The sequence below is a fragment of the Orcinus orca genome, chromosome 7 (assembly GCF_937001465.1).
Source record: "Orcinus orca chromosome 7, mOrcOrc1.1, whole genome shotgun sequence".
Lineage (NCBI taxonomy): Eukaryota > Metazoa > Chordata > Mammalia > Artiodactyla > Delphinidae > Orcinus > Orcinus orca.
This window is the reverse complement of record NC_064565.1, coordinates 5548518-5575448: the sequence shown is the minus strand read 5'-3', so window position 1 is coordinate 5575448 and position 26931 is coordinate 5548518. Positions and strand designations below refer to the sequence as shown.

The 26931-nt window shown below is 58.7% G+C and overlaps 1 protein-coding gene and 1 long non-coding RNA gene across 2 annotated transcripts in view; one reads left to right on the top strand and one right to left on the bottom strand.

Moving 5' to 3' along the window:
* GLI2 (GLI family zinc finger 2) overlaps positions 1 to 26931 on the top strand; it is a 249422-nt gene that overhangs the window by 26393 nt on the left and 196098 nt on the right. The gene's annotated exons all lie outside the window — the stretch shown is intronic.
* Positions 19057 to 20802, bottom strand: LOC117195480 (uncharacterized). Its single transcript, XR_004475195.2, has 2 exons — positions 20300 to 20802; positions 19057 to 19662 (listed from the first exon to the last, which is right to left on the bottom strand). It is a non-coding gene; the product is annotated as an uncharacterized LOC117195480 (long non-coding RNA).

Sequence of the window (26931 nt, the reverse complement as noted above, 5' to 3'; positions counted from 1 at the left end):
CTGTCCAAGGGCTGTGTGCACAGTTGAGCGTGGGAGCTGCATCGGGGCAGAAAAACCCCAGAGCGCTCCGGCTAGCCAACAGAGGCTCTCGTTCAAGATGTTGTCATGGGGAGAAAGTAGGGAACGGAAGTGGGAAGGGCCTGGTGTGGACCACGCAGGCTGGGAGGCCTGGCCCTCCCCCGCCCGGGCCTCTCGGGCCTGGCCGCGGCACCTGGGCTGGGCTTCCCCCTCTCCTGTGATGGAGTGCTGATTCCTAGGCACAGAGGTTCGGCCTGGGCCCCTGGCCTGACCGCGCACTCAGGAGATGGGACACTGGGGCCAGGCCCAGGGCGCAGACCCAGGGCCCCCTTGAACATCGGAACTCGGCCGCAGCGGTGATGGAAAATGTCTGCTGGGCCTCAGCCTCGGGCAGGGCGGCCGGAGGAGGCTGTAAATCAGGCAGCCGGTTGTCAGCTGCCTCCACCTTCCTTGGCCTGTGGAGAGGGCTGCGGGCAGGCCCTGGGGAGCCCATCGTCTGAAGGCTGGGCTAGGCCGGCTGTGGCCACTCTGCGGGGCCGGAAGCCCAGAGGGAGGGGCAGAGTGAGGCTGCAGGCCCTGGTCCTGCCACTCTGGTCCTGTCATTGTGCAGAAGGGGAAGCCGAGGCCGGCCATTGGCAGTGGCCTGTCCAGAGACAGCCTGACCCAGGGCTGGGTACCGCTGGCCTTCCCTCTCCTGTGGAGCAAAGGGAAAGAAAGGGACACAGTGACTCGGGGCTGGGCTCTTTCAGGGCCTGATCTTACATGAATCGCCCCATCCCCCACCCCGTGGCAGGTTCCTTCTTTGCTCATCAAGGTGCCATCGCTATGTGCAGCCACGCGGCCAGAGGGTGCGGGCGGAACTGGGCATTCCCGCATCTGCACCGTCGGGTGAGTGGCCCACCGGATGGCACCTTGCGCGAGTGAGGGGCCTCAGTCCTGGGGGCTGCCTCTGGTGATCGCAGAGGCCCTCCGGCAGCCTTCCTTCCTGGGCCCTGTCGGGTCAGCCCCTGAAGGGCAGGGTGATTCATGCTTGCTCTGTGCTTTTGGGCAAGGCCCTTGCCTCTCTGGTCCTCAGTTGTGCATCTGTCAAGCGAAGGGGATATGACCATCTCAGGGCCTACACCAGCTCTCAAACTCTTGGAAGCTCCCTTTGCCCTGGGGTGTGAGCTGTCCTTGGGATGTCCGGCTGGGGAGTAGCCCTGGAGTGGGCTCGGAGGAGGGCCTGAGGCCTCCCAGAGGACATCATTGTGCCTTTGAGGCGGTGCCTGAAAGTCTGGACCTCCAAGGATCAGAAGGGCCGAGGCTTCCCCAGGGTGACCTCTGGAGGCTGTGTTGGGAGATTTGGGGGGATTTTTCCCCTTTGGCACTTGTGTGTGTGTCAGAGGGCTGTCTTCAGGTTATTCTGCGCAGGTGACCACACTTGAATTGTCACCTGTGGTCCTTGGTGACTTGTCCCCGTGAGCCCCTAACAGCCCCCGCTGCCTCTCCGCTAGCTGGGCCAGCCCCCCACCCCGCGATGCCTCAGTCAGCTCTTAGACCACTGCGGAGTCAATCTTTCCTTCTCGGCGCTTTCTCAGACCTCACCTCGGTCTCTTTCTGCTCTGTTCTCATGCCCTGAAGTTGTGTGTTTGCCTCTTTGCAAAAGCAAACCAAAACAAACTGCCCCAATGTTTCCAGGTCCTTCTGGAAACCTGCCAACTCGTTCCTCTTCATGAGACACACTTTCCTCCTCTAAACCCTGTCCTGGGAAGTTCTGACCCCGAATGCCCTGTTGTGCAATCCTGAGGGGCTGGTCCAGCGCAGGGAGAGTGGGGCCGGAGGGGGCGGGGCTGTCTAGACTGGGCTGCACCTTGGCTTTGCTGCAGCCAGTACTGTTGCCAGACATTTCCTCCCATCGATTGCTGGTCTGGATCTTGGTACAGTTTCACAGCTGTTCAAAATAAAGGAGTTGGGTGACAGGAGAAAGGCAGATCCCCAAGCAGGAAGCAGGACTCATGTAGCCATCTTCGGGCTGGAGTCTGCATGAGGTGGGAGAGTCTGGGGACTGACCGGGAGGGAGGATGTCCGGGCTGGGGCTGTAGCGTTGGGCTTGTGGGACTCTGGAGCCAGGGAGTGGGCATCGGGACCAGCATGTCCTCATCACGAAGCCCTTGTCCCTGGCCACGGTGCCCCATGTGGCCCCAGCTTGCGACGGCTGCCCCCTCCCAACCGGCTTTAGCCAGGGCCAGTCTGAAACCCAACGGCGAGGGCTGCAGCGGGGTAGAGAGGCTGGAGGGTACGGCAGCACCTGCTCTCAGCTGGGAGTCCCCTCCCCTTCCCCCCAGCCCCCTCCCTTTTTCTTCTCCTTCTCCACCCATCTGTCTGTCCGTCCATCCATCCAGTGAACACTATTGAGCGCCACTGGGAGCCAGCATTGTGCCCAGCTTTGGGGACGCTGACTTAGACCTGGTTCTTTCCCCCCGGTGGTGAGGCTGGGGTTGGGGAGGACCCTCAGGATGTCAGGGGGCAGAGGCTGTGCTGGAGGGGGCCTCCCATGAGATGAGCTGTCAAGGGCCTGTGGCTGGTCCAGACTCAGCACCGAGCCCAGGCCTCCCGGCTCCATCATTGCCCTGTCCCTCCCTCAGGGGAGCAGAGCCCAGACCCTCTTGGGCCGTGGGTTCCCCATCTGGAGAGTGAAGGTGGGGGTCAGAGGCACTGAGGGCCCTGGCTCTGACGTGAGGTCCTAAGTGATGCCGCGGGGCTGGAGGGATCTGAGGAGGAAAGGCTTCCTGAGCTGGGGGCTGGGAAGGGCTTGGGGGCCACGGTTGGAGTTTGACTGGATGGAGAGAAGGGCAGGGCGTTCCAGATGGCAGAGTGCTGGGACAGAGCCCTGGAAGGTTCTGGAGCCTGGCATGGGAGGTCCGGGGTCTGGCCCTGACGCCTTCTCTGGTCTCATGACTCACTGCACCCAGATGCTAACCTATTGCTCCAACTGGACCGGCCTTGGGATCCGTGGATATACCTGCACCGCTGGCCCAGCTGGCCATGCCCTCCCTGGCGCCTCACCCGCCCGTCCCCCCCCAGGACAGACTCCTATCTGACTGTCACACTTTTGGTTGACTAACTGGGTCTCAGATCTCTGTGTCCCCTTCACCTGGCCAGAGCATTGGCTGTCATCAGCCTCGGCTGAGGGAAGGAAGGAAGGAGTGGGGGGAGGGGAGAGGAGGTGATCATTTTGTAACATATAGAAACATTGAATCACTGTGTTGTGCACCTGAAACTCACATAGTGCTGTAGGTCAATTATACTTAAATAAATTAACTTTTCAGTAATAAATAAATAAAGTAGACATTACATCCTGGGGACTACTGCTTACCATGACAGGCTGTAGTTAACCACAGTGTATTCTACACCTGAAAGATGCTGAGAGAGTATATCTCAAAAAGAAAAAAAATATGTAACTATGTGATGTTTGCTACCTAGACTTCTCGTGGTGATCATTGCACAGTACACACACATATCAAAATCAAATCATTATGTTGTATACCTTAAGCTAACACAGTGTTATATGTCAGTTATAGTATGTCTCCATGAAATGAGAGTGGGGAGGGAGGGAGGGAAGGAGGGAAACATTTGTTGGGTTGAGAGGGTTTGAAGGCCTGGGACCCGCTGGGCCGGGGCTGCTGTTAGAAAAAGGCTGAGGGGAAGAAAAGGAACCTTCTCGTTGAGGATCCAGGTTACGAAGGTCGAGGATGGCTTGTCCTGAGCCGGAGTGAGGAGGGGTGCTCAGGAGCGCAAGGCTGGGCATCCAGGGGGACTCGGGGGTCCCGCTGCTGTCTGGCCCCTGGGGGGGGATGGGGGTGGGGGAGAGAGCCCTCCAGGGAAGAGCCAGGAGGGGCCGGCTCAGAGCGAGGGGACCGCCTTCTGATTACAGCCTCTGGACAGAATGACGAGGGGCCACGCTGTGTCACCGGCATGTGCCATCTTGTCCCCGGAGGAGACTCTGCGGACTTTGGGGCCTGCCTTTGCTCAAGGATCGGAGGCTGGATTTGGCGTGTCAGTCACGTGTCTGTGGGGTATGGCTGCGAGTGGCAAGTTGGGGCCAAAACCCAGAATCGTATTAAAAGGTTTGGGGGCAGGTTCTCTTCTCAGAGGGTTTTGTCAGCAAGGGGGCCTTTTATGTTTTCCCCAGCCGGCCAGGGCTTTGCAAAGCCCGTCTTCTCTGCCCGTGGAGATAATCACAGAGACCTGGGAGGGCATCTTACTCTGAAAACTTTCCTGTCAGGTCCCAAGAAAAGCCACACTGGTGATACAGACCCTGAGTGTCCCCCAGACCTTTCCTGCTGGGTGGAAGTCTCCTGGGGCCTCTTGTGTTGTCACCTGGATGTGTCCACCATCCTCAGAGCTTCAAGGAGGACAGCCTCTGTGTTCTGATGGCACCTGGCACAGAAAGACGTGCAGATGAGGTGCCAGAGCCGGTGTGTGGCTTGCAGTGCCCGGACTTTGGTGTCAGTCCGGTAGGGCAGAGCCTCAGCCGAGGTATGCGGTGGCCGCCCTCCACGATGGCCACCTTCCACGGAGCCACCTAAGGACATGCTAGGAAGGGCCGTCACAGGCCCGGGAGATGCCTGGAGGAGACCCAGGCTGCTCCTCCCAAGTTGTCAAAAGCAGGCTTCTTACCTCCAGAACCCAAGACTGTTAGGTGTGCCCCAGGAATTGGCTGATAACCCAGACATATTACATGTGTTAATGAGAATGTTTAATTTTTTTTTTTTTTAAGAACTGACGCTTTTAGGTTAGCTTTTTCATGACGTCACCCTCATTTACTTGTACCTCCACCCAGATTGGGAGTGAGGGGTGGGTCCCAGCCGGGCATCAGGTGGGCACGAAGCTTCAGGCCCTCCTGGGGAGAGCCCGGCCAGCCTGTTGTGCCCTGGGAGGGGGCAGGGAGAGGCCAGGACGGCTCCCTGGAGTTTGCTTTCTGCGGCTCCCCTTGTGCACAGACTCTGCAGACAGAAAGGGCCATGGCCCTTTTGGAGAAAGTCTGGGAGAAGCCACTTAGTCTGGGGCTTTCCGGGATCTTAAAAGCACGAGGTGCTATTTTGAAAGCTCTGTGAAGTCCTCCGCTAAAGAAACTTGTTTTATGCTGACCCAGCATTTCTAAAACTCACCGCATGTGGAGCTGTTGTTCCCCTGAGAGTTTTTAGGTGTGTCTCCGATCAGAGGCTTCTGAGTTAGCCCTGGTCTGTCTGCCTTTGTGTCTCTTGAGGCAATGACGCGCTGTCACGTTGATTCATTGCTTCTTGCTGCAGACGCCCAGCGGAAGAGCTGAGGGTCCTCCATCTAGTGTGTGGTGAGCGGCCTTGCTTCCAGCATGGAGGCCCCTGCCATCCACAAGGCCCGGGCTAGTGTCCACCCTGCCAGCGGTCTTTCCTTGAACCTTCTTCTGCCCTTGGGACAGAGGGTTCATCACTGCCAGTCCCACCCTCTTCCCAGACATCCCAGCCTGGGACCACCGGGCCTTTCCCAGGTGCCCTTGGGGTCCAAGGCCCCATTCACACCCTGAACCCAGTCCTGGATGCTGTGGAGTAGGTGACCTTTTGCCTATACCCCTGGGGACAGAGTCCCCTTCACTGCATGGCCCACTGCTGGCTTTTAGCCTTTGAGTGAGGCCTGTCCCAATGGCCGGGTTGAGGTTCTGGGAGTATTTTTATGGTACTTTAGAAAGCTTCAGAATTTGCAGGTTTCGAATCTTGTGGTAGGGCTTGGGGTCATCTTGGAGATAAAAGTGGAGTTTCCTTCAGTGTGACAATAACGCTGTGACTACCCTATGCTAACAACACCCCTGGTTCCTACCTGTCAAGACTCCTTGTGCTTGGAGACCCAGTGTCAATGCTGCCTCTCCCAGGAAGCCTTCCCTGACAGCCCAGGCTGCTGGCTCCTGCAGTGCCTACTCACCTCCGTGTCTTCCTCTTGCAGGGAATCTGTGAGGCCAGAACATTGAGGACCCCGGGGGGTGGGGGGTGGGGGACCGGCCTGAGTAGCTGCCCGCCCATCGGGGCGGGGAGGGGGGGGGTGCCTGACCCTTCCCCTCACCTGTGCTGTCAGTGAGCACTCCAGCCGTCCTGCCTCTGTCAGGGCCATCAGGGCTTGTCTGGGGAACACACAGGGGGTTCTGCATGATGAGATGGGTCCGGTTGGCCCAGCGAAGCTCCGGCTGCCTGAGGGGCAGTGTGGAGATGAGTCGGAGTTCACGACGTGTGTCGGATACCACGGTCTCCTTTGTTTTTGAAATTTGCTGCTTGATTTCCTTCTGGCGTGTTCCAGTGCAGGGCATGAGATGGGAGATGTCGGTGCAGAGGGAGACTTGGGAATTGAAAAAGCAGCAGGAAAAAGCCTCCTGGAATCCAGACAGCATTTGTGTCACAGTGATAACTAACGCCTGTTTTCCAAACAAGAGTCCCTCTGTGGACGAGGCCTCGGGGGTGTCTGGGTCCCCTGCTGAGCGCCTCTCGAGTGGCCGATGGGGGTTTCCTTACATCCCATGTGGAGGGTTCAGAGGTTCACGCTGGCGAGGCCGGGCTGGGGTGAGTTATTCCTTCTGCTCCTCGGCATGTCTGCAGCCGGCCGACCCTTCCCAACCCTGTAGCCTTCAGTCCCGCTGTGGCGCCTCAGTCTGGACCTATCAGCCTCACCGGGAAACGCAGCGGGAGGCACGGCCCTTCCCACCCCCTGGCAGTGTGCGGGCGGCCAGCAGGCCCCGCCAAGCACGTGCCCACCTGACGGGGATCCCCGGGACCTCCTCACTTGGGGAGGAATGTCCCCCAGCCTGTCGAGAGAGAGGATTCAGGGAGAAGCCCTGGGGTAGGTAGGAGGGCACGGAGGCTGCCCTCAGCGGAGAAGACAAGACGGTGGTCAGGAGGGACCCCATCTCAGAAATGGGAGCAAGGGTCCCTTCCCCTGTAGCACACTGTGCTGTGTTCACTGTAAGTCTGAGAAAGCCAGGGAGGTGGCGAGGGCCGTGGAGGAGCGTCTCTGTGCTCAGGCTGGTCTGGTGGGATCCTGGCTCTGCTCTTCAAGACTTCGTGCCTCAGTTTCTGCATCTGTAAAGTGGGGATGTTATAGTGCTTCCCCCACTATAGCACCCGGGCAGGGTGATTTTCACGAGTCACTTAGCGTGACATGACAGAGTTGGTGTCTGAAAAAAAAACAACCAATGTCCATCATCATCGTATTATTATCGGGAAAGATTCCAGCGATATTCCTGGGGCTGATTCTAGGGGCTCCAATCACGGGAACTCGCCGTGTGAGGCCTGTTCCCAGGTCTGCGGTGTCCCTCGGTGGGAGCTGTGACCGAGAGGCAGGTGCATCCTCCCACGAGAAGGTGGTGGGGGCCGGAGGGAGGCCGGGGCCTTCGGAGTCACACCAAGGCCTCACCCACAGGAACTCGGGCACCTGTCTCCTCACCTGTGTGCAGTGGGGGTACTCATGGGCTTCGGCAAGAGTGAGATGCGGAAATGGCCGCAAGGCCTGATGAGCATACAGCTGGCTCCAAGTAAGGGCAGCGCATCTTTCCCTCTGTCTGCCGTGGGCCTGGGGCTCTGTGGGGGCTGACTTGCTTGGAGGGGTGCAGACCAGGGCCCCTGAGCACGTACGTGGCTGTGGCCCGGTGGGCTCAGAGCTTTCCCAAGTCAGAGCGGAGTCTGAGGCCAGGACCTTGGGTGCACTGAGCAGGGTGCGGGGCACAGAGGGGCGACAGCCTGCACCCCAGCCCCGTCCGGCACCGGGGGCCGGGCACGTTCGGCGGGATGTTTTTATTCCCGATCGGCCTCCGAGGAGACAGCCCCCCTCTCCCTGTCTGCTGCTGCAGAGAGGGTCACACAATTATGGGTCTCCTCATTTCCAAACCAACTGGGAAATTAAGTCGCATCTTCGTCAGAGCGCTGTTAGTAATTTCCAAGGAAGGAGTAATTGAAAAGAAACATTTTAATACCCTCAGCAAACTGGCATGGGGACACGGGAGCCAGGGGGCTTCTCCCCACCTCCCCACGGTCCCCCACCCCCCGCTGGCCTGTTCTCCAGCAGCCCCAGCCTCAGCCCTGGCTCCGTCCAGCAACCTGCCCGACCTTCAAGTTCTTGTTTGTTCCCTGCTTCTTGTTCTCCATCTGGAAAAGGAGGTTGTGCAGGACCGCTCCCCGTGGGCGCCGGGAGGTGACGTCGCTGGAAGCCGGGGCTCTGTCAGGCACGTCCAGAGCCTCCGTGCTCGGTGGGGTGGCTGCGATTCTCCTGTCGGCCCCGGCACCCTGGCTGCCTCCGCGCCTCCAGGCTCAGCCCGTGCCCATCGCCTCCCGACCCTCTCGGAACCCAGACCCACCCAGGCTGTTCTCCACTAAAGTCTTTTTACTTTGGTCTGCACCGCGTACTGGCGTATTGTTTTATTAGAAGCTGTGGCACCTCTGGTGATAGAGTGGCAGTAGCGTTCCTAACTCACGCCTTTCTTGGGCATCCGCTGGGGGCCAGGCTCTGGGCTTGGTGCTCCTGGGCAGTGGGTGCATTTATCCCCATTCTACAGAGGGAGGCACTGAGGTTCAGAGAAGTGAAGTGGCTGGTGGAGCTGGGCTTCCTGGCGAGGCCCACCGAGCTTGGCCTGTGGAGCCTTCTCCCCACGGGAGGGCAGGGAGCTCTCTCTGGTCCTATGTGCGCGTGAGAAGATGCACACGTTCAGACTGCCAGAGGGCAGAGGCCACGAAACCCGCTTCTCTGCTGCTGCTCTGCGCAGATCGTGACTTGAGCTGACTTTGGTGTCAGGCTGACCTGGTCACTTAGTGTGGCCTGAGCATTCTGTGTCCCTCTGTGCTTTCCTGTCCCTGCCTATGGGACAGAGGTCCTTGTTCTTGCCTCATAGGCTTGTCATGAAGATGAAACAACAGTCGGCACTCGGATTGAAGGGTTGGGTGGATGGATCTGTCGATGGAGGAATGAAGGGAAGTCAGGAGAAGCTCCTGGGCCTTTAGACTTGCACTCAGCACTGCAGCTTCCTTGGTAAAGTGGGCGAAAGCCAGCACGCCCCCTACTCATCAGCAAGCCTGCAGCCAATGCTGGGCAGTCGGCACTGCCCGAGTCCAGGGGGCTCTTTCTTCTGCAGAGTGGAAGTTTCCAGGGCTCCCTGGGGCCTGGGGACACCCCCAGAACCTCAGGGCCCTGTGCATTTAGGCCCTTGACTGGGAATTCGTCTCTGCATGAAGCCCCCTCCGGGTCCTAGAGACCTGGGCCGGCCTCTCAGCTAGGCTGGGGGACCGTCTGCACCTGTCCCCCTGCTGCCGAGGCAAGTGCACCCGTGGGGCCGGAACTCCAGAGCTTGCCTTCTAGCAGCGATTTCCCCGAGTTGCGGAAGGCAAGCTCAGAGGCTTGCCCCTTGGGGTGCTCCCGTGTGTGTGCACCAAGCGTGTGCCCCGTGTGCTTCTGTGTGAGGGCATGTCTGTTTCATCCGCATGTTGTGTGTGGCAGTGGGTATTTATAAATGTGCGAGTGTGTCTGTTATCATGTGTTTTTGTAAGTGCATCCATTGCGGGTGAGTGCATTTCTGATTGTGCGTGGATTTGGAGTTTGTAGAAGTTTGAGTGCACACAGTGTGTGTGTGTGTGTGTGTGTGTGTGTGTGTGCGCGCGCGCGCGCGCACGCACAGACATAAATGCACAGACTCTAGACGTCATCCCCCGCAGAGGGAGGGAGTGGCCCGGAGCAGTCTGAATTGAAGCCAGCTTGGCCAGGGTGCTGGGTGGTGGTGGGTCTTGGAGAGCTGGCAGGATGGGGCGCGCAGGACTTGGCCTTTGACATCGGATCCGATGCCTGATTTGGGGTGGGGTTGACTGAGCCGAGTACTGTGGGGTCTGTGAGTCGCTGGGGCCGGTAAGCCTTGCCTGCGCAGGAGCCCTTCCTACCCTGGGCCGAGAGGCTCTACCGCCCACTCCCAGCCCCGAGTCGTCTGCAGGCAGAGGCCTTTCCAACTCAAGCAGGCTCTGCTCCCAGGCCGAGGCCCCTGGTGGACCCCAGCAGCGCTCGTTCTGTTTCCCGGTCGGGGCCAAGTTCACACGGACTGCGATGGGTGGTGCTCCCAGGAACTGTGCGACTTTGCAGCCCCATGAGAGGCTCGCTGACCCTCAGCTTCCATCTCCCAGCCCCGCTCCCCTCCGCAGACACACACCCTCTGTGCTGCTGGTCACTGGCTTTCCCGGCCTCCTCCCCTCCTGGCCTTGGCCTGGCCAGCTCCTCCTGCTGGCACGCCTCCCCGCCCCATTGGCTCCCATCCTGGACATCGCTCTGTCCGGTACTGCTGCTGGGCCGCCGGTCCGTCTCCCCAGCTGGACGAGGGATGTGCTGAGGGTGGGAGCAGCCCTGTCTGGGTCCTGCCTTGGGTGCCTGGTGCAGATGTAAAGGCACTCGGGGGCGTTGGTGAGTGACCAGGCGACCCGGGACAGTGCCCTGCATTTGGGATGTTAGTGCTGGGGGGCGGCTAGGTGCTGCCTGATGGGCAGGTGGTTTGAGGCAGGAGCGATGCGGGGCGGGACCTGGGTGCAAAGTCCTATGGTCTTGGGACCCTCAGTTTCCTCATCTTGCAAGTGGGCCTGGGAGCCCTCTGAGTGTCGTGTGGATCTGGAAAGGTTGCCAGTGGGAAACGCCCAGCCGTGTGCTGGGTGCCTGCGGGTGGCTCTGATTATAGTAGTAGTAATTGGGGCGCGGCCATCAGCGCTGGCCCCATCTGCCTGACAGATGGAAAGAGACCTCCTCTGTAGGCCCACCACACCCATCCACCTCCCACCTGCTGAGTCTGAGTTAATGTTTGGAGCCCAGGCATTGGTGCTGACATGTGTCTCGGCCCTGCTCGCCCAGGCCCAGAGCCTACCAGGAGCCCTCGTCTGGCCTGGCCACCTGGGCTCCCTGGCGGCGAATCAGAGCATGTCTTTGGAGAGCACGCCCGAGCGAGCCCAAGGGCAGCCGTGCGATCCCAGCGCGGGTGCTGCTTTTGGGTGCTGCCTGAGGCCCGGCTCCCCCACCGGGACTAAGCGTCTCCACGTGTGCTCTGCACGAAGGGTGGGCTGGCGCACAGGGTGGCAGCCAGCGGCCCCGGGGCCAGCGCTCAGGCAGGGGGACCAATCCTGCACTGCCCTTCCCCGTATCCGTCTGCCGGTCAGGGAATGTTTGGGTGCTCCCTGGGTTCGGCACCCTGCTGGACTCAGGAGAGAGGCCGTGCAGCGGGACACACGAGACTCGGGGCCCTCTCTGGCTTTGGCCCTCGCCTGCTCTGACCTCGGGCAGGCGGCTCCATATATCTGAGCCTGGCTCTCCACATTTGTAAGGTGACCAGGTGAAGCTGGCTGGTTTCCAAGGGCCCTTCCTTCCGACTCAGAGTCCTTGGGTAAATCAAGGGCCATGCCCTTTCTTGAAGACATTTGCAGCCTCCTGAGGAGACAGGACATGTGCCACTGGGGGCCGCATGCTCTGAAAGAGCTGCTTCAGCGAGTGGCTCAGACACTGCGCCGGCTGGGGGGCCGTGAGTCTTCAGGCAGGTGCCCGGGGCTGCCTTGGGGGTCCTTCTGCCCGTCCCAGCGGAGAGCGGCCCGGTGCAGCCCTTCTGTGCGTTCAGCTGCTTGGCCAAGCGCGGGGTCTCTTTCGTTCCAGAGGGCTGAGTTTGCCAGGCCGCCCCAAAGTTAGGAGGAGAGAGGAAGCTGGGCTCAGAGTGGGTGGTGTGGCCCCGTCCCCTACCTCCTCGTCCCCTCCGCATCGCTCGTGGACTGCACACTCCGGGGCTTGCACTCTTACACAGCTGTCTCCGGCTGGGTCTCTCTGCTGCCGGCCCCCCTTGCTTCCTGAGAGACCCGCGTCACTCCCTTCCTTAGAAGCCGCGTTGCCCACTTGCACAGGTGAGGGTTTGTTGCCTGTGCCAGGGCAGTTTGACTGGGGGGCTGTTGGACCCCCTGCAGGAGAAGGACCCCCACCAAGGACTGCTGGGAAAAGTGCTGTGATTGATTAGCAATGTCTGCCTTGGGCCAGGAGCGGGGTTGGCGCTGCCGGTCTTGTTCACACCTTAGTCCGGGATAATGTTCAAACTCTTGGTAACACCCAAGGCTTCCCTCCTCCACTCCTTTCCCAGCTCCCAGAGACTGAGGTTCTTTTCTGCAGTTAATTACTGGTTTCCTTGTTTTTTGCTTCCACTAAGCAAAGCCTTTGGAGGGTACAGACCACATTCATTTGGTATCCACGGGTGTGACACCCAGCACACCACATTCATTTGGTATCCACGGGGGGCTGGTGTGACACCCAGCAGCCAGGGGGCACTCAGTAAATGGCAGGGGCATGTTTTAGTAGAAATGGCTCATTCTCAGTCCCCAGGAACACCCACAGTGGCCAGTTCCAGGCTGAGTGGCTGGAAGGGGCTGCACTGATGCCCTGAGGCTTGGCCATGGGCTCAGAGGCTCCCAGCTCCAGGGCACCTGCCACCTGGCTCGTGGTGGGGAGAGGAGAGTAATGTCTCTGCTGTGGATAAATGGTCTGGAGTATATTTTTAATAATTATAAATGAACAACCCAGGCTCAAAGTGGAAAGTTCAGGAAAGTATACATGAAGAAGAAAAAAAGCCCCAACAGTGCCTTTATTCAGCAGTGACGCGTGGTGACAGATCTGTTTCCTTCCAGAACCTGCCCCCCAACCCCCCGCAGTAGGTGACATCAGTGAAAGCATCCTGCTTCGTGTGCAACTTTGCAGCCCAGGTTTTTTCACTCGGTATTTTAACATAAGCCCTTCTCGCGGCATTAAATAAATCTGTAAATATGATTTTCAGTGACTAGTATTCCATTGTTTGGACATGCTGGGATTACTTAACCAGCCCCTTATTTGGGGCCATTTGGAATTGTCTTCACTCTTTTGGCCTTCTGCATTTTCCTGTGGCAAGCAACTTTGTAGGAATAGCTGTTGAGGTCTCTCTGTGGGGAGATTAACTCGAAGGGGAACAGGTGGGTCAGAGTGCAGATGCTATGAAGGCCTGAGTGAGATTTTTAGGGTACTTTGGGGGAAAGGGCGAGCGAGAGAAGGTCCTAGAGTGTATGCCCATAGAGTTGGTTCCAGGATTAGTGTAGCGGGGTGCACCAAGGCGGGGCACTGTTCTGAGACTCTGCTTTTCTGGAAAGGGAAGGCAAGGCCTGTAGCTTGAGTGGGGAAGAGTCCCGGCGTCCCTGGCGTTGTGTGGCATCCTGTTGCCTGGGGTCATGGCTCGGGCAGGGTGCCGCCTGTCAGGTGAGAAAGTAGGTGTGTCTCATCCAGGCTGCTAAGCTCCATGTGCTGCCGGATGCCCCGCTGGCCCCTCTGCTTCTCCACCTCCCTCTGCACTCACCCGGGGGGTGCGCTCCGGGCCAGGCACTGGAGAGAGATGTGGATCACCATTCATCCCTTGTGCATACCCTCTGGGAGCCTCTCCTGTCCAGGGCCTGCTCCCAGTTGGCAGGGGGTGGGGCAAGTGGCCGCGTCCGCAGAACTGCAGGTGCCGTGAACACTGTGATGCTGGTGGCGCAGCCTAGGGGCTCAGAGCTGCGGATCCACCTTTGTGGTGGAGAAGCTGAGTTTGGACTGGATGTGGGAGGCTGGGCTCCTGACCAGAGGGGCCTCACCCTGCTCCCTGGCCCCCAGCAGCCACCACCCTTCCCTGAGGAGCATCCTGATTCCGAGTTGAGGAGGAAGCTCCCTAACACAAGCTGACGATTTAGAAAAGCACCCCAGCCTCCACTGAAGCTGGGGGTGGGGCTGAGGGCGCCGCTGCTGTCTGCCCAGCTCCTGGCCTGGAGACACCCTGTACCAGCAGCCCCTCAAGACATGTCTGAAAGATGAGTGACAGATGCACAGGTGAAAAATCTGGCAGCTGTTGGGTGCATTTGAGGTAAAAACCATACCTCTTTTTTTTTGTAACTGCCTTGTTGAGATATACTTCATCTACCATTCACCCTTTTAAAGCACATAATTCCATAGTTTTTAGCTGTGCACCTGAAACTAACACAACACTGTAAATCAACTATACTTCAATAAAAAAAATTTAAAAGAAAAAATAAAAATGAATAAAAAATTTAAAAAATAGTTCTTAGGTTATTCATAGAGTTGTACAACCATCGCCACTATTCATCTTTATGACATTTTCCTCACCCCAAAAAGAAACCCCACACCCAGTGAGTAGTCAGCCCCCCATCCCCTGGCAACCATTAATCTACTTTCGATGATGACACCCTTTGGTGTGTATTTAGGTGCAGGAATTCCTAGATAAGAGGTCAAATACTGATAACCCTTAGGTTAGGCCTTTACTGTGTTTTAAAACTCGGGAAACCTGAACTAAAAATCCTATCCCTCACTCTGTTGAGTCCCTCACCCTCCCATGGGAAGAGTCAGCCAGAGGGGAGCAGCGGCGGTCTGCCCTCCACAGTGGGCCTCCTGTTAGCCACAAGCCTCACCACTCTCTATTGCTTCTTATTTGCCTCTCTGCATGACCCGGTAGGCATGGCAAGTGGGGGATCCTTGCTCTAGACCCAGGTCCTTGCCAGGCTTAAAATCTCTTTTCCCAAGGGTGGGTCTGTGCAGAAGTTGAAGGAACCACCCTCCATTGCCATCTCTATGCCTGGACATGCAGCCCCTCGCCAGGACCGGCGGGCACGGGCGCGGGGTTCTGAGGAGAGACCTTGCTGTCCAGCCCGCCTCCCCTTCCATGACGGGCATTCACGCACTGAATCAAGCCGCATGTAGACAGGCGCCTACTCAGCATCTCACACTGTTTAACCTGCTGTGATGGAAGCTGCGGCAATTACGTTTTAATTGAGATGCACGCTGCTTCAGCAGACTTGAGACAGCTACAGCTATTGCTAATTAATTTTCTTCCGAAATGACAGCATTTAATAATTTTGCTCCGTGACGCTCATGTTATGGATGTAGTTTACCTCTCTGGGTGCCGTCCGGTGGTTTCTACCCAGAGGTGGCTGGGGGCGTTCTCCTGTGCCCGCGCGGTGGCTCCGTGATGGAGCAGCGGGTCGTGCCCCACAGGTGGGCAGTTCCTGGTCCTCGGGGCATGGGGGCACCTTGCTCCCCTCACCCCTCAGCACAGAGACCAGGGCCTCTGCCGGCCCCTGATCCTCTGAGGCAGGAGGGCAAAGTGATGGAGTGCCTGGATCTGGAACGTCCCGTATGTAGACTTGGGTTTTAACTGTGGACTTGGGCAAGTGGCCCTCAGCTGCTTCACCTGTAAACGGGAATAATGGTGCTTCTCCTCGAGGTGACCAGGAGGCTGCACAGACCCCGTGTGAGCCACTGGCCCAGAGCGTGGGCCTTGTGGGCATGGGCTATGGCTCTGGCTGAGACAGGGACACTGCCGACTGTGGAACAGCCGCCTGGAACTCTTCCCATGGGCCCCTGACACTCCTTTTCCCCCGGCACTCGACTCATGGGCCTTTTTTAATGCTGTCGCCTAGGCAGGTACGAATTCTGTCCTGGGCTCAGCTCTGCCTGGGGGCTCAGACTGTCCTGTTAGTGAGACAGGAACCCCGCAAGCCCTCTGAGATGGGACTGAACCAGGTGCTAGTTTTTGTAGTAATGGCAGCTCCTGAGCCCAGGCCAGCACCAGCAGCCGCCAGGCAGGTGGGAGGTGGCACGGTGTGGGGAGAAGGCAATGGCATTGAGCACCTGCTGGGCACCTGTCTTGACACATGTGGACACATTTAATCCTCCCAGTGTGGAGTGGTTTATGTTATACCCAATTTCCAGATGGGGGAAGCTGAGGCTCCGAGAGGGGTTACGCAGCTGGTGCGAGGTACTATTATTAGCTTTGGAATCCAGTTCTGTCTGACTCAAGCCTGAGTGTTTCCACTCTGTCACCTGTTAAGGGGAGGCCTGCAGCCTCCAGCCCTGGGAGGGACCGGCTGAGGTCAGGTAGGACAGGTGTTGAGAAGGTAGGACAGGTGTGTGCATGTGAAGGAGGTAGTCAGTGTTTGTGGAACCCAGGGCTCTGGTCTGGGACCATCTCTGGCAGTGGGTCATGGAGACGCTGGTGAAAGCTGGGGTCCCCCTCCCAGCAAACACTCCGGGGCCATCTGCACACCTTGTATTCTAGTTGTGGGGCTCCCCCATCTGCCTCACCAGGCACCCGCTGTGCTGCTGTGTTGCCTGTGCTCTGTGACTCGTCCTGGAGGGCCTGGGGCTGTGTCCTGGGGGCCCTGCTGACACAGGCTGGGTGGTGGGAGGGCTGGGGGATGTGGGAATGGACACCCAGGCACCCCCAGGGCAGGTCAGAGTGGGTGTAGGCCTCCTGGCTCTTTCATTTCATTGACCCCCACCCCCATCCCAGTCCTGAGCCCTGGATGTGCTGTGAGGGAGGCGCCGCTGCTGGGAGGGGGAGGGGAGTTCTGGGCCGACCCTGCTGTGCAGCACCAGGGAAGTGTCTTCCCCTCTCTGGGCTTGAGATTCCCACCTGGAAGATGAGAGTTTGGTGAGAGGCTCCCCTTCAGCTGGAAAGTACTAGGTAGAGGGCTGGGAGTGTGGTATCAAAGATAGCGGAGTCATGGCGGGGGGTGGGGGAGAGGGAGGGGGGCAGAGGCAGATGAAGGAGCTGTAAGCGGAAGTACGTTCTAGAATGGAGGGACCCGGGCGTTCCCTTCTTCAGAAAACTCAGAGGAGGCCTCTTCGTGTAATACGTTCTAGAATGGGAGAGACCTGGGCATTCCCTCCTTCAGAAAACTCGAAGGAGGCCTTTTCCATGAGCCCACCCAGCCGAGGGGTCGTGCAAGGGTTCAGAAAGGACCAAGATGCAGTCCTGGCCCCTGGGGGCTGCTCTGGGAGGGCTGGTCCCAGGTTGGTCCTGGAGGCCTGGCCGCTGCCCGCCAGCTGCCCCGGGAAGGCTGCTCACTCGCCCCAGCGTGCGGGTGGCTGGAGTGGGTGGGTCTTTTTTCCCTGTGCTCCCAGCAGACCCCTGGGCCTGCCCCCTGCCCTAGACCTGTGTGCATGGGGTGGGGGTGGGGTCTGATTGGGACGGGGAGCTGCAGCCCAGTGAGTCTTGGGTGGCTGCTGGGTCCTGTGGACGGAGAGTGAGACGCAAGGGGCCTGGCCAAGACCCCAGACTCACCGCTGGGCTCTGATCCCCCGATCCAGCCACCTGTGCGTCAGCAGGAAATGGCCGGCTTGGGGCCGTGGAGGCTGGGGTGGGCGCGTGGTGGGCAGGCATCTTGGTAGCCCTTCTCCCAGAAGGGGCAGAAGGGTTACTGGGGGCGGGAGGGAAGGGTGCTCTGGGGCAGCCCTTGTGCGGCGGGCAGGGGGCCTTGGAGGCCGCACCGGGAGCCCTGAGCAAGGAGGGTCCCTTCTGCCCCAGAACCTGGGGCCTCTCCCACCCAGAAACCCCCTCCTGTCTCAGCTGTGAAGCTTCTTTCTTTAGAGGGACCGCACCCGGCCCCCTCCCCAGCAGTTGCAGAAGCAGTGCTGGCTGGGAGGGCCCGGGGGTCCCACGCTGGGGGCGGCTCTGTCGGGTGTGTCTGTGTGTGAATGTGAATGAATGTGTGACTGCAGGTCCACGTGCAGGTGTGTATAAGTGCGCCAGCATGAACCAGTGTGTAAGTGTGTGTGACTTTGTGAGTGTGTGTGCTTAAGGATCGTGTGAGTGTATGTGTGTAAGCGTGTGTGAGAGTTGCTGGGGGAGTTTATGAGTCTGTGTGCATGCGTGTGAGTGTGTGCTGGTGGGGCTGGGGGCAGGGGTCCCGTGCCCCCCGCTCTCCGCCCGGGTCCTGGCCCCGTCGCAGCTGTGGGGCTGCTGCATCTCCCGGAGCGTGGGTTGGAGACGGGGGCGGGGCCTGCAGGCCCCCTGAGCCCCGTGGGTCTGCAGGCCCGTGCCCTGCACGGCCAGTGAGGGGCAGGGCAGGGGAGCACAGTGGTGGCTGGAGATACAATGTGGGGTCTCAAGCAGACGTTTCCTCCAAGTGGACCCGCTGTTTGGGGGACGCGGGGGAGTGCATCTGGGCTTCAGCTTAGGGCACCTGAGCCCAGGGTGAGCGGGGCATAGAGCACAGAGACTCTCGGAGGGGGCAGGCAGGCCCACCTGGCTGACTGATGGGTCCCCTCCTGCAGCCTCGCGGCCTCCTGAGCCAGCTGGTCCCCGTCCTCAGAGACCGGGGCTGGCGTGGGCTGTCCTGGCCTCCCCTCCTGGCCTTCTCCCCGTCCTGGCCTCCTCCCTGTCCTGGCCTCCTCTCCATCCTGGCCTCCCTTCTGTCCCGGCCTCCCTCCTGGCCTCCTCTCCATCCTGGCCTCCCTCCTGGCCTCCCCGTCCTGGCCTCCTCCCCTCCTGGCCTCCTCCCTGTCCTGGCCTCCCCTCCGTCCCGGCCTCCCTCCTGGCCTCCTCCCCATCCTGGCCTCCCCTCCTGGCCTCCTCCCCCGTCGTGGGGCACTGGTTTCAGCCTCCCAGCTTCCTGGCTGTCGTCTCCTGGCCACGTCCCACCCCTCCTGTGACTCAAACTGCTCCCCTGTTTGTCCTGACTCAGTCGCAGGAGCTCATGCTGCCGCCCACACAGCCAGAGAAGATAATTAAGGGAGCGAAGTGGGTTATCTGCCAGGTTCCCAGGGCAGGTGATAGAGGTGGGGGCTGCGCGGAGCCCTGGTCTCCGTGGCCTGTTTCAGGAGAGTGGAGGCAGGGCAGCAACAATAATAATCATCGTTGGCATCTGGCATCTACTGAGGGCTTTCTCTGAGCCAGGGGTACCATGTTATCGAGCTCACTGTGTACAGAGACGTTAGCCAGCTCACCAAGGACACACAGCGAACTAGGGGCAGGGCTGGGGTATGACCCTAACCGCTGGGCTGCATCCCAGACCTGGAACCACCGCCTCTGTTCTCCTGCCCACACCTGTTGGAGCGCAGGTTGGTGCTGTCTGGGGTCAGCGTGTGTTTGTGTGTGTATGTTGTGTCACGGGTGTGTTTGTGTTTAGGCAAGTGGGGAAAGAAAACAACACCCGCATCCTTTCTCAGCCCCGTAGACATCACTGCATGGGGAAGGAATGTGGATTCGGCAAAACATTTATTTCTCCGTAGTACGTAAATATCTTGGGGTTTCTCAGTTCTCAGAAAGGCATCTATTACTCAGGTCTTACTTAGCATCATGAAAAGGGAAGCCTGGTGTGGACACACACACACGCACACATGCACACACGCACACACCCTTTAGCAGCCTGAAAGCAGACGCTCCTTGGATTTGGATGAGGCAGGCGTGTTGAGACCAAGGTCTAATTGCTGGGCTCCGGCTGGGAGGTTGGCAGCCACCAGCCTTGTGTCATCTTCCGTTCCTTCTTTCTGTTAAGCAGACGGCCGTCTCTACGGACACGCAGGGCCTGGTGGGCTGTCCCATTGCTGGATGGGAAAGAAGGAAGGGTGGGAGAAGAAGGGAGAAAAGAAAGAGGAAAAAAAAGGAATGAAAGAGAGTAAGGAAGATAAGGGAGAGGGATAAAGAGAGAGACAGATTGACTGCTCAAAGCAGACGCTGCAGGTCTTTCCAGGGGCGTGGGGGTGGCTGTCACTCACTCCACCTCTCCAGCAGGAAGATGGATTTCCCCGCAGGCGTGTGTCCCGGGATCCAAGGGGGATGACGAACGCGGAGGCCCTGGTGCCCTAGGAATAGATGGAGTTACTGACGGATACAGATAGGAAACCTCAGCTCGGAGAGGTGAAGCCTCCTGCCGAGGTCCCCCAGCTGGTAGGTGGCAATGCTGGGCCTCATCTGCCTGGCCCTGGCCAAGCTGTCCCCTCCGACTAGGAGCACACTGTTCCCCTGATTCAGATCCCCGTAACCCTCTCCGATGGTCCCTCTCCGGTGAGCCTTCCCCATGCTCTGGGCGGGATGGCCCTGCCCGTCCTTCACCAGGAGTTACCGTGACAGTGACCATGACAGTGACACTCGCTGGTGGACCTGCCCTTCAATCCACCCTCACAACTGGATACCTCCTGAAGGGCTCAGAAACTGCAAGGTCAGGGGCTTGGCCCAGTAGAGGTAAAGTGAAGGGGCTTGTGGGGGACCCAAAGGCCATCTAGAATATGCCATTGGTTGCCAAGTGTCAAGGAGCATTGGTATCAGGATGCAAAGCTTCACCGTATAAACGCATGTTAATCCTGTCTCCCCTTTGCTCAAAGCCTTCAATGGCTCCCAGTTCCTTCCGTGTCAAATCCAGACTCTGGCCCCTGTTCTCCTTCTGTGCAGCCTGGTCCCTGGCTGTCCCCTGCCACCTGCACTTCTCAGCACCTGTCTTACCTTTCCTATCTGTTGTGGGTGTTGCCTTGCCGTGAGTGCTCCGAGGATAGGCTTCAGGGCTGGCAGGCTCCAGGGACCCTTTTTCTGTCCCCAGGGCCTGGCCCACAGACCCCAAATATGCCGGGAACAGAGCCAGCAGCCAGACCTTGGCTCTCTCTTAGCTCTTCCCCAGGCCCTGGGAGCTGAGCCCAAGGGGCCAGGGGTCGGGCTCCCCTGCAGGCTTGTCTCTGAGCGCCCCTGATGTCTCCCCATGCCCGCCCTGCTCAGACGCTCCTTCCCTTCCCTCGGTTCCAGCAAGTAAACCCGAGCCCGAGGGGGCTTGGAGGGTGCACGGAAGTACTGGAGATGTGGAAACAGAGGCCCGGAGCGGAATGTGAGTTCTCCAGGCGGTCGTGGCAGAGAGGTTCCCAGGGCCCGGTTCCTCTCTCCCAGTGAAGCACACGGTATCAGGCTCTGGAGGCTTTTCTGACGTGTTTCTGAGCAATGTTACGTCTCCGGAGGCTGGCGAGGTGACCCCCGCACCCCCACCCCCCCCACCCCCCCACCCCCCCACCCCCCCACCCCCCCACCCCCCCACCCCCCCCACCCCCCCACCCCCCCCACCCCCCACCCCCCCCACCCCCCCACCCCCCCACCCCCCCCACCCCCCCACCCCACAGCTGTCAGGCTGTCTGCTGACCGCAGCGAGGCATCCTTGCTGTCCGGGCCTGGACCTGGCTCCGCCCCCTCCCGATGCACCCGAGTCCTGAGTGGCTGCAACGTGTCCCCCACACGTCTCTTTACTCCCCATTGGCTCTCGGCAGAAGCCTCTCTCTGCCACGTTTCCTCGTCTGGGAAAAGAGCCACTAGCTGTGCCCACGCCTGGGGCTGTTGGGAGATTGGGGTGGGAGATTAAAAGTCGAGCACCCAGCAGGAGCCAGGCCCTCCCAGCTTCCAGGGCCTGTGTGGAGGGGCCAGGCGTGCGGGACACCACCTGTGGGCGGTGGGTGTGATGAGTTCCCAGGGAAACAGGGCTGGGACTTTGGAGCCAAACCTGACCACACTGGCACTGGCTCTGCAGCTCTGGGCAGTTTACTGTTGACCTCTCTGAACCTCAGTTTACTCATCTCTAAAATGGGGATCAGAACAGAACCCTCGTCGTGGGCGTCAAGACGCAAACCAGCGACGTGGAAGGGGCTCTTATGCGGGAAGGAGCTCAGTAGCTACGAATCCCCCAACTCAGTTTTCCTCTGGATCTCTTAAAGGTGTGGCCATTTTAGCCAAACCTCTTGGAACCGAAAAACAGGACCCAGACAGGTAGCCTCTTGGCGATGGGATTTCAGACCCTGGGGGTGGGGCGGATCCTGGGGAGTTCAGGAAAGGCGGTACCTGTCAGAAGCAGCAGTCCTGCCTGAACCTGGAGGCCTGGGTCGGAGGCATGATGTCACCCGGGCATGGCGCTGGATCTTTCTGGCAGTTTCTTACCTGTGAAGGAGGCTGACGGCCTCGGCCTTGCTGGTGCCTGGTCGCTATGGATGGGTGGGCGCTTGGCTGCTGGTGGCAAGAAAACGGTTTCATTGTTGGCGGTTCCTCTTTTACCCTTAATGATTCTCTTGTTCTACAAGGAGTGGGCATGCGGCCCCCAAGTCATTATCCCCCTTGGGGTCCCCTCGTCAGGTTTGGGAGATAAGGCATGTCCGGTCCCCTTTGAGGAAGGAAGCTGGGGTTTTTCTATAATATCAGCTCCCGCCGGATCTTCCCCAAATCTTCTCCACTTGGCTTTTTCTGGATCTCCTGCTCGGTTTCTGGCCCCTTCCACGCCCAGCACTCTGTGGCCATTGTCTCTCCTGGTGGGAAGGTAGGCAGGGGTCCAGAGGGTCCACCTCCACCTCGGAGGGTCTCAGCACAGGCTCCCCCGACCTGGCCGCACTCCAGCCCTCGTGGGGCCTTGGTCACGGGCAAGGATGGTTCAGTGGCTCTGGCTTGGGTGCTCTGGGCCACAGGAGAAGCAAAGCAGTTGGCACAGTTCTGGGCTTTTAAACATTTCCTTTGGGGATGACTGGAGTGGGCCCTTGGTGGGAGGGGAGATGCAGGGGAAGACTGAGGTTTTGAAGACCGTTTTCACAGTATTTCTGATAAATTCATCTTGGGGCTGCCCAAGACTTGGGGCCCGCCTGGAGGTTTCCAGCCCAGTTTCCTGGCCTCTGAAGGAGAGGGGCCTCACTTAGGATGGGAAGCCAGACACCCTGGTGGATGCTGGACCCCGTGGGGGCTGTGAATGGAAAGTGCCGAGACCCCCAGGTTGCGTCTCCTGCCTGGCTTCTCCCTGTCCTAGTGTCTCCTCTGTAAGCGGAAGGTGGTGATGATTCAGAGTGAAGTTGTAGGAAGGGAAGCTTGCTCTGGTGGCCCTTGAAGGGACCTCCTCTCTGCCGGCAGAGGAGCTGGGCGGGCAGACCGTCCTCCTTTGCCCTGCTGCCATCGGGGCACTGGGAGCAGTAGCCCTCTTTCTGAGGCCTGGGAGGCCACGCCTCCTCAAAACTGGTCACTTTCCGAGATTACTCCTACACCCCTATCCTTCGTGGTTAGAAGCAAGGCTAGATTTGTAACGTCTCCCGGCATTTTCTCTATTTTCATTACTAAATAGCATTTTAACGGAAAAAGCAGTATGACTTTACATTAAGGAACATTGCCAGAACCCAGCATGACCCCAAGTCCCATCATCCTAACACAAGAGTTTTTTTCCTATATATTGTCTCCAGTTTATTCTCCAGTTGGAGTTATGGGATGCATTCAAGTTTGCTGTATTTTCACCTCCCGCACGATCTCAAACATTTCTGTCTTCATAACAGTGACCTAAAATAGCTGCAATACTCTTCCACTGTGTTGCTAAAATACAATGTATTAGAAACGATCTCCCTCCTGTTAACATGGAGGTGGCTGCCAGGGCTTTGCAAGTGTGGATGGGGGGACATGTTGCACGTGGTCTGGTCCGCGGCAGGCCAGGGGCTTAGCAGATGCTTTCCTGCAGGTGGTGGGCTTTTAGTAGTCAGGCTGGCTGCAGTTCTGCTCCCTGGTACATCCTAAAGCCACACGCCACCCAGCAGGTCTCCTTTGCTTTAAGTGCCTTCTGCTTGTGAGGCGCTGTCTAGATGTTTCGTAGTCGTGAAATCACGATCATTCGTAACAGCCCTGGAACATCAAATTCTTGGCTCCGTTTTCCATCAAGCGATTCTAAAGTAAGGAGGAGCTGGGTCACGTGCCCCCAGTTTCCGGCAAGAGGCCGACCCGGGCTTTGGATCCGGTGCTTCACGGCACTGCCTGTCCTTTGGTGAGCTTCCCACCCCCGGGGGGTGATCACGCAGAGGCTGGATCATGAAGTGTCTAGAGTACTTTAGATCAGGGTTTCTCTACTTGGCTGGGTAATTCTCTGTTGTAGGCGGCTGTCCTGATCACTGCAGGATGTTTAGCAGCATCCCGGGCCTCTACCCACTAGCAGCTAGTAGCACAATTTGGAAACAACAAAAAATGTCTCTGGGTATTGCCAGTCATCCCCTGGGGGTCAAATTCACCCCCAGTTTCTCACCTGCTGGAGAGGATTCCTGAGTCGGATGGGAGGTTGGTGACTGGATCTCTGAGGACCTCTGGGACCTTGTGGGGCTCCCCACATGGTGGGATCCCTTGGTGGACTCTGTCCGCATCTGTAGTGGTTGATTGGAGAGACTGGGTATGGTGACATTGTGGAAGGAGTCGTGGGACCCAGGTTCAGAAGTGCCTCTTCTACGTGTGGACCCAAAGTCCAGACGCAAAGCCTCCCAATCATGCGATGTGCCCTGGGGCGGGTACCCTGCTCCCAGTAACGACGGTGGGTGACAGTCCTGTGACCGGGGGCACCTAACCCTTTACCTTCTCTGTGGCTTCTGGCCATTTTGGAGGACTCGCCTCATTTGAGGAACCTTGCGTGTCACCCTGGTCTCTGACAATGGGCTGGGACGTCCTGGAGCATCTTCCCGGGGGTGGTGCTGTCAGGAGTCCAGAGCCGAGCCCACCCGTGGCACCTCGACTCACACATCAGGCCGGGGTGGGGGGCGGCACTGGCAGGGAGACTGATTTGCGGGGCTGCGAGTAGACTTGGGCTTTAAAGAGTCCTCTCATTTCCTCTCCGGAAGCCTTCAAAAGGCCCTGGGAACAAAAGGAGCTTGATTGAGTGTCCCTTGGAGAGCTTCATCGAGAGGGGGGAAGAACAAGCAGCACACACTACAAAGCCACTTCATTCTGCGTATGGTGTCATGCCAAGAAGCGCTGAAGTGCGGGGACAAGCAGAGAGGCATGCTCTTTTTATCAAGAGAGTGTGGATTGGCGGTTAGAGCCGAGGACAGCCATCAGCAAACTGTGCAGGGATTTTGGCACCCCTCACTCCTCTCCAGCCTCCTCCCTCCAGCCTGCTCCATTCCTGTTCCCTTCTACTTAGAGACATTAACTTTTTATATGACAGCCACTTAAGGCCTGACATTATCCCAGGGCACTTTGCATTTCAATAGGCTGTTCTTGAAAAATGAAAAAGCTTCAAATAAGTGAGTCTCTAATGGTAGAATTTCAGGTAGTGAGTAGGAGGTGACTTTTTTTTTTTAGCCAGAGAAGTGACTCTCTAATGGTAGAATTTCAGGTAGTGAGTTCTGTCAGACACCTTCTAGGCTGCATCTTTCTGTCAGACTCTCAGGGACAGTTAAATAACTTTAACAGCCATCGACTGTGTGGCAGGCAGTAGTAGGGGACGGTTTAGAAGATGGCTGACTTCAGAACGCTGGGTTTATTACTCTGATGGCTCCCACTCATTGCATATTTGTAGGACACTGACCATGTGTTGGGCAGTGTGTCAGGGGCTGGGAGCAAATGTCAAAGAGCCAGACCACCTGGAGAGATGGTTAAGCAGACTGGAAGTGTCTCCCGAGCGCTGTGTGATGTGGGAACCCTGGAGGCCCTCCTGGGGGAGGTGGTGCTGGCCTTAGGCTTCAAGGTGTAAATAGGAGTTCATTGGGCAGGGGTGGGGAGAGCATGATCGCAGAGGCTGACAGGCAGTGTCTGGGGGTTGCAGACTTCTGGAAACACCACAGTGTGAAGGATGAGGTCTGAGTTGGTGGGAACAAGGCTGAAGAGGTAGGGAGGGCATGGGCCTTGGGGGTTCCCTGTGCCCAGATGTGCAGTTTTCCACAGGCTCTGAGGGTCAGTACTCACCCTCTGCTGGACACTGGCCTCAGGCTTCCCTCTCGCTGCCCAGACACTGCCCTCCATCTGCTTTAGCAGACCTTTCTGGACCTCGCCTGTCCTCCCTTTAAAGATGCTTATACACCTGTTCCTCCAGCAAGCCCTCCCTGACCTCCCTCAGGTTAGCCCAGGCCCCCTGTGGCCTCCTGAGCTAGTCTATCAGGAAGCGTATTCTCATTGTCACTGTCTGTTTCGTTTTAGCCCTGTCCCCCCTTGGCTGGGCGCTCTGGGAGAGCAGTGCTGTGTTTAATTCACCTTTGCGATCAAGGTCACAGCCCAGGCTTGCCACACAGTGGGCCCTTGGGAAATGGTGATCTCACTCTTGTCCTGAGCCTTGGAGCCCTGGGACTTCCCTGGCCTCCCTGAGTGGGCATGTGCTCAGGCTGCAGCCCACCTACCTAGGGCTGGGTGGGTGTCAGGTTCCAGGCCTGAGGGCCCAGACAACCGGTTAGGGCTGTGATGTGTGACGGCCAGGGGACGGGAAGGGAGTGTGCGGGCATGTGGTCTCCCAGGCGTGCAGGAAGCCCAGGAGAGGTGGGGACTGGCTGGGCAGGGTCCCCGCCCCACCAGGGACAGCTTAGCAGGTGTGCAAAGCTGCCAGCCAAAGGCGGGACACTCCTGTTGGCTTCAGTGGCCAGGGTGGTGCTGGCACAGCCTGGGGAAAACCCGTGGCTGAGTCTGGCAGAGACACCGATGGAAGAGCTGGGTGCGGGCATCGCCTGGGCCATGTGGGGAAGGCCGTGGCCGGGCAAGTCAGAGCAGGGTGCTGCGCAGGCTGAAGCAGGAGATGCCGGCCCACCCACTGGCCTGGTTTCCCCCAGAGCCTTGAGGGCAGAGCAGCTGCCCTAGATCTGCAGCCAGCCCTTCCCAACCTGCTCTGCTCCCTACCCCAGGCCCAGCACCACCTGCGGAGAGGGAGACCTCAGGCCTAGGAGGTTGTTGGTGCTCAGTATACAATTGCTGGTACGTGGATGCAGGTGGCTGCGGTCTGTTTACTTGTGTCCTGTCTGTGCTCCCCACGTGCCCAAATTCCTGTTTCTACCCAATTGTGGCATGACATGACACTCCCCGGGGGGTCCTGCCTGCCCATCTCGCTGGTGGGGCGCTGAGCCCAGAGATGGGGGGACACTTACCCAGAGCTGCACAGCGAGCGAGTCACGGTACTCAGGGGAGTGATGTGGCCAGCTGAGGCCAGCCAGCTGAGGCATGAACTGCTAAGGAGCCTCGTGATAGTTCCTTTGCATCGTTGGCAAGGAAGGGGCTGCTCTGTGTATGAGCTGCCTGGGCAGGGGACGTTACCAGGTGACCTCTGGAGGCTTTTCTTGGTGCTGGACTCTGGGATCAGAGGAAGATGTGCTTTGGGCCCTAGAGGGGCTCCTTGCCTGGCAGCC